We start from the raw sequence: 7781 nt of genomic DNA, 5'->3' as shown, positions 1-7781 counted from the left end.
GAGTCAGTGGTTAAGAGAACTTTAGAGGATTACAGGCTTGCTAGAAAGGAGCTCAGAAATGGACTGAGGAGAGCCAGGAGGGGGCACAAAAAAGGCTTGGCAAGAAGGATTAGGGAGAACCCAAAGGCATTTTACTCATACGTGAGGAATAAAAGAATGATCAGGGAGAAGGTAGGGCCAATCAGGGATAGCGGAGGGAATTTGTGCGTGGAGTCTAAGCAGATAGGGGAAGCCCTAAATAAGTTTTTTGCTTCGGTTTTCACCAAGGAAAGGGAACTTGTTATAAATGAAAACTTAGAGAAGCTGGGGTACAGTCTTGACCAGATCAAGATTGATGAAGTTGATGTGCTAGAAATTTTGGAAAACATTAAGATTGATAAGTCCCCACGGCCAGACCAGATTTATCCTAGGCTGCTCCAGGAAGCGAGAAAGGAGGTTGCTAAGCCGCTGGCGAGGATATCTGTCTCCTCACTCTCCACGGGAATCGTACCGGAGGATTGGAAGGAGGCGAATGTTGTTCCTCTTTTCAAGAGGGATAATAGGGAAATCCCTGGCAATTACAGACCAGTCAGTCTTACGTCTGTGGTCAGCAAAGTTTTGGAAAGAATTCTGAGGGATAGGATTCATGACTATTTGGCAAAGCATAGTGTGATTAAAGGCATCAGCATGGCTTTGAGAGGGGCAGGTCATGCCTCACAAATCTTATTGAGTTCTTTGAGGAAGTGTCGTCGACGATGGTAGAGCAGTGGATGTGGTGTATATGGATTTCCGCAAGGCATTTGATAGGGTTCCCCATGGTAGGCTCATTCATAAAGTCAGGAAATATGGGATACAAGGAGATTTGGCTATCTGGATTCAGAATTGGCTGGCTGACAGAAGGCAGAGCATGGTTGTAGATGGAAAATATTCTGCCTGGAGAACAGTGTTGAGTGGGATCCCGCAGGGCTCCGTACTTGGGCCTCTGCTCTTTGTAGTTTTTATAAATTACTTGGATGAGGAGGTTGAGGGGTGGGTTAGTATATTTGCAGATGACACAAAGGTTGGAGGTGTTGTCGATAGTACAGAGGGCTACTGCAGGCTGCAGTGCGACATAGACAGAATGCAGAGCTGGGCTGAGAAACGGCAGATGGAGTTCAACCTGGATAAATGCGAAGTGATGCATTTTGGAAGATCGAACTCGAATGCTGAATATAGGATTAAAGACAGGATTCTTGGCAGTGTGGAGGAACAAAGGGATCTGGGTGTGCAAGTACATAGATCCCTCAAAGTTGCCACCCAAGTGGATAGGGTTGTTGAGAAAGCATATGGTGTTTTGTCTTTCATCAACGGGGGACAGAGTTTAAGAGCCGTGAGGTTTTGCTGCAGCTCTACAAGTCCCTGGTGAGGCCACACTTGGAATATTGTGTCCAGTTCTGGTTGCCCTGCTATAGGAAAGATAGAGGCTTTGGAGCAGGTGCAAAGAAAGCTTACCAGGATGCTGCCTGGACTGGACAGCTTACCTTAAGAAGAAAGGTTGAACAGGCTCAGACTTTACTGTCTGGAGAGAAGGAGGAAGAGAGGAGACCTGATCGAGGTGTACAAAGTAATGAGAGGAATAGATAGAGTCAATAGCCAGAGACTTTTCCCCAGGGCAGGATTAACTGGTACAAGAAGTCATAGTTTGAAGATATTAGGAGGAAGGTATTAAGGAGACGTCAGAGGTAGGTTTTTTACACAGAGAACTGTGAATGCATGGAATGAGTTACCAGTGGTGGTGGTGGTGGAAGCAGAGTCATTGGGGACATTTAAGTGACTGCTGGACATGCACATGGATAGCAGTGAGTTGAGGGGTGTATAGGTTGTTACTATATTTTACATTAGGATTAAATCTCGGCACAACATTGTGGGCCAAAGAGCCTGCTCTGTGCTGTACTTTGCTCTAAAACAAATGTAATGTTCTCATTTCTTTAAAGAGGGTCAGAATGTAAAAGTAATGAGGTGCTACTAAGACTTTAAAAAGCTCGGTTAGGCCCCATTTAGAATACGGTGTCCAGTTTTGGGCCCCACACCTCAGGAAGGACATACTGGCACTGGAGCATGTCCAGCGGAGATTTACACGGATGATCCCTGGAATGGTAGGCCTAACATAAGATGAACAGCTGAGGATCCTGGGATTGTATTCATTACAGTTCTGAAGGTTGAGGGGAGATCTAATAGAAACTTACAAGATGGCTTAGAAAGGGTGGACACTGGAAAATTGTTTCCGTTAGGCAGGGATACTAGGACTCTTGGGCACAGCCTTAGACTTAGAGGGGGTCAATTTAGAACAGAGATGATAGACATTTCTTCAGCCAGAGAGTGGTGGGCCTGTGGAATTCATTGCCACGGAGCGCAGTGGAGGCCGGGACATTGAATGTCTTCAAGGCAGAGATTGATAAATTCTTAATCTCGCAAGGAATTAAGGAATACGGAGGGAGTGCAGGTAAGTAGCGTTGAAATGCCCATCAGCTATGATTGAATGGCTGAGTGGACTCGATGAACCGAATGGCCTTACTTCCACTCCTACTTCTTATGGTCTTATCTCAATATTCATGAGTGTTATGAGGGCTTTTGCCTCTACCACTCGTACAAGCAGCGAGTTACAAATACCCACCACTTTTGGTGAAAAAAAAAGTTCTCATTCCTTCTAAACCTTTTGCCTCTTACCTTAAATTTATATCCCCTGGTCACTAACCTCCCAATCAAGGGGAAAAAGTTTCTTCTTGCCTACCCTGTCTATAAAGCAGGAGAATCGATGTTTCGGGCATGAGCCCTTCTTCAGGAATCCCAAAACGTCGATTCTCCTGCTCCTTAGATGCTACCTGAGCTGCTGCGCTTTTCCAGCAACACATTTTCAGCTCTGATCTCCCAGCATCTGCAGTCCTCACTTTCTCCTACCCTGTCTATACCCTTCATACATTTACACATCTCAATCACGAACCCCACTGGTCTCCTCTGCTCCGAATAAAACAACCCCAGTCCATCCAAACTCTCTTCAGAACCAAAACGGTCTAGCCCAGACAATATTCTGGTATATCTGCTCTGCATCCTCTCCACTGCAATCCCATCTCTCCTAATAATGTGGATTCCAGAACTGCACACAATACTCTAGTTTTGGTCAATTTTTCAAACAAATTCCGCATAATTGCCCTGCTCATAAACTCTGTGCCTCAGCAAATAAAGGCAAGTATCCCATATGCTTTCTTAATCACTTTATCTTCCTGTCCCGCTACCTTAAAAGAACTGGTGGATATGCACACATAGATCCTACTGATCCTTAGAGTCACAGATCATAGAAACTCATAAAAACCCAACAGGCTACTCAGTCCATTGAGTCCACACCAACCCTCCGAAGGCATTCCACCTAGATCCATCCCCCTAGCCTATCCCTGTACCTCTGCACTTTCCATGGCTAAACCACATAGCCTGCATATCCCTGGATACTATGGGCAAATTAGCATGGCCAATCCACCTAACAGGCACATCTTTGGACCATGACAGGAAACTACAGCACCCGGAGGAAACCCATGGAGACACAGGGAAAAACATGCAAATTCCACACAGACAATTGCCAAAGGGTGGAATTGAACCCAGGCGCTGCGAGGCAGCAGTGCTAACCACTGAGCCTGTGTGCTTCCCAGGGTCCCACCATTCATCACGTATCCCCTTACCTTGTAATTATGTTTCTATGTTTCCTACTTATTTTCAAACAGCTTTTGTGTTGTTAAATGATTCTGCTTTTCACATTTCCATTACTTACAGGAGACCTTCTGTTTCTTTACTTAACCTATTCCACCCTCTTTTGCAGATCCAACCTTTTCCAGTTCTGATAAAAGGACTGATAAAACCGGCATCCTGAATTTGCAGAATTTTCAGTTTGTAGGAAATTAAAACAATGAAAAATGCCCCTCTAACCCAAAATAAGGCTTCAACGCAACTTCACCGTGGGGCGACATGGCAGCTCAGTGGTTAGCACTGCTGCCACACAGCGCCAGGGACCTGGGTTCAATTCCAGCCTTGGGCAACTGCCTGTGTGGAGCCTGCACATTCTTCCAGTGTCTGTATTGGTATCCTCCAGGTGCCCCAGTTCCCTCCCACAATCCAAAGATGTGCAGGTTAGGTGAATTGCCCATAGTGTTCAGGGATGTGTAGGTTAGGTGCATTAGCCAGAGGTAAATGTAGGGGTAGGGGAAATGGATCTGGGTGGGTTACTCTTCAGAGGGGCAGTGTGGATTTGTTGAGCTGAAATGCCCATTTCCACACTGTAGGAATTCTATGAATTCCATCACTGTACTTATAAAATTCCACTCCTAGTTTACAAGAGTCTGTATAACATGGGCTATGCCAAGAAATGTGGCAAAATTGCAGGAGAGATCCACAAAGTCCATCTTGACATTGGAAACAATTCACTCCATTTTTTAAACGAAGTTTCAGGCTTTGAGGTGAGATTCTAGATAATAGGTGAGTTGGCTATTAAAAGGGAATATTGTTTTTTAACAACCTTATGAACCACAGATCTTGTTTCACCAATATGAAGCCACCATGGGGATTCTTGACATGCAATTCAGAACAGGTGCTTGGCGACATCAACTTGCCAGTGGTTGCAAACAACCTCCATGTTGCTCATCACACAACAGCATCTCAGGTCACGATCCAAAAAACACCAGTCACATGCTGTCAGCCCATCAGGATCTTCAAGGCAACTCTTCGATTCACTTGGAGGATGCTTAAGTACAAACCTGTATTGCAGATCACTCTGACAACTATCATAGAAAAGCTGCTGCAAAGACATTTTGCTTGCAAAGACAAACATCCTGGGGCATTTCATCCTTGACAAGTGAGCAGGCAGTAAATAGGCCATTGAGGATTAGGGGTGTGGGTGGTTTGATGGGAAAAACAAGAGCAAATGAAAGAAGTTGTTGCATTCAGAGAGTGGGAGAGCATAAGCTTTGATGTGGGTGGGTGCAGTCAAAAAAAATAGAATGAGAAAAAACCAAAAAAGAGCTGCAGATGCTGGATGCAGAAATAGAAATAGAATGAGTCTGACACAGCAGAGAGAGAAGAATGTGACGCTTACCCTGACAGGTACAGATCATTGCACCATTCCTCCAGACTGTAGGTATGGTACTGACCCGGTAGCAACCTTGGATCAGGTAATTAAGAGTCTGGTGGTGTGCCTTCACTGGCAGTGCTCTGGGAAGAGGACAGCCCTCCTCTGGACCACTAATCAAAGGGCCATTTTCCCCTTTTCCAACATGTTCAGAAATATGACCTTTGATAAGTAGAACAGCTTTGGGATGCCAGTGCTCATCTTGGTGCACAGGCAGCACACGCAGTAGGGATGCTAGCCTTTCAGTAGGTATTGGGTGAATGGCAAGTTTCCACATGAATGATGAGTGGTAGAAGAGTTAAAAACAGATGAGAAAGGTACCACAGGAAGTTGATGAGATAGGTTTGATAAAATGCAATGAGATCTCTCACTAGGCCTCCTGAGAAAAATCTTCTGTGAAACTTGATGAAACTGACTCAGCTAAAAGATGCAAGATTCAGGTGTATGTAATTGTTGCCAACTGAAGTCACACAATATCCCACACAAGCATTAGATTCTCAGTCTTATCTTTGACCAATCCCAACACCACTTCTCTGGAGAGAGGTGCATTTTCTCATTTCTCCCTTCCAAGTTGGGAAGTGTGTGCTCCATAATCAGGTAAATGGTAAGCCGTTTTCACAGTTTATCTTGGAGTCACTTCAAATGATGATCAAGACACCCAAAAGTCAAAACAAACAAGAGCTGTATAACTTAAATGTTGAGCTTTAAAAGTAGACACGGGCACTTAAAAAAGCCATAATAACTACTTGAAAATTCACATGACAATCCCAGTATAGTAGTAAAAACTAGTCAAAATTGCTCACATAGTCAGTTCCTAAACTGTGCTTTGCTTTTTCTGAAAGGGTGAGAAAGATAAGAAAACAAACTGTGCAATTCCCCTTGGGACGGAAGAGAAAGGAAAGTTAGTTGAAGGACACCCTCAGACCATCTCCCCTGCAGCTAATTTAAGAGCAATAATAGGAAAAGCAAATTACAGTGTCAAACATAAGAGGATCTAAAACAGGAAAAAATTAGAAAAGAGTAGAATGCTTCATTGCGTAGTTACAAAATTAATTGAGTCTATTTTGGCTTTTATAAAGCTAATTTTAATAACTACCTGTTTTATTTTATTTGTCCTTTATAATAGATCCTAATTTGCAACAGGAAGCTGCAATCATACATTGAAATCAACAGCAAGGTTATTGCAGAACTTAATGTACTGTCATTGGGCTGATGACCCTGAAGCCCAAGGATATCCTCTTAAGAGTTTAGATCTGGTGATAAAATGTCTTTATACATTGATAACTTCTCCGCACTAGAATTAAACTGCTGTCATGCACAGTTCATTTCAAAACACAAAGAAATGCCAAGATAATCATGATACAAGCCACCAACTGATCAGAGCCCTGTAACCTGCATCAGAAGAGGGCATATCTAATATTTGGCATGCACACCAACTACAGAAGGCGGCTTCTTTCATTTCTAATCCAAAGTAGTTAATAAATTATATTCTTGATTCACTAAGATGACGACATTTTAACAAGACGAGAAAGGCAGATACCGAGCCTGAAACAGATTCCAACAATATCACACTACTGCCATCTAATGCCTGTGCAAAGCAAGAAAACCCTTTCAAATTTTTATACAAAAAAAAGGCCTGTATCTTTGTGTTATGAAGAGAAGAGTGGATTTTAAAGAGAAGGAAACTTCTTTATTATCCATCTAGATTAACTCATATTAGTTGGGCCTTCAATCATCAAACTAATTATTAGTAATCAAGAGAGATGACGGTTGTTTGTTTGACCAGCTTCCTTTGAAACTTCCAGATAACACCAACAGTATTTACTTGAACTTTTTTTTGGATAATTCATTGTAATATTGAACTTAACATAGAGGTAATTGCTGTTCTATTGAAAAACACAGCATTCGATCATAAAATTTTAGAAGATAAGTTACTAGTTGTAGTTATTGGCTAATGTAAACAATCTGTATCGGACACACCCAGGAACAGACATTTAATTCAAATGAAAAGTTGTTGACACATCGCGTAGCATGGCTATACTTGTTACTGTATTGTTCAAGGGTTTTATTTTCTTGTAAATGATCATTCTGCAGCAGATTATAACAATAATAAGAATTTCAGATCCATCAGGACATGGTCTTGATGGTCTAGCAGCCATCAGCTTCAAAGAAGTTTCTGGAAGTTTTGCTGCTATGTCCAGTCACATGATTACACCAGAGATTTTTGCTGGACTGTTTACTATGTTTTTAAAATAGTAATTAAATACATAGCTATGTGTTAACAACTAGCTTTACTTCATTCATACAAATGTGCACAAATACAATTATAATAGGGACCCAGAAGGTGCCTACACATCCAACACCATGATTGTCTGAGGTGACAGACAATCAACTGAAATAGTTTCCACACAACACATATTGTACAAAGTACATCAGTTTTGCTGTTAAACCTCCTTTCAAATTATTAGCATGGTTGCAGTGATCATGACCTTGGCTGGTTCTGCAAAAATTTTTTCCTCCCTGAACACAGTACATGCAATTGTCGATTGGAGATCCTTTGGCGCAGCAAGTCACATTCATACCTCTGAATCAGAAGCTCCAGGTTTGAGTCCCATTCTAGAACTTGATGGCAATGCACATAACACAGGGAAAC

The sequence above is a fragment of the Chiloscyllium plagiosum genome, chromosome 16 (genome assembly GCF_004010195.1).
Source record: "Chiloscyllium plagiosum isolate BGI_BamShark_2017 chromosome 16, ASM401019v2, whole genome shotgun sequence".
Classification (NCBI taxonomy): domain Eukaryota; kingdom Metazoa; phylum Chordata; class Chondrichthyes; order Orectolobiformes; family Hemiscylliidae; genus Chiloscyllium; species Chiloscyllium plagiosum.
The sequence above is the reverse complement of the archived record's forward strand: the minus strand, read 5'-3'. Positions refer to the sequence as shown.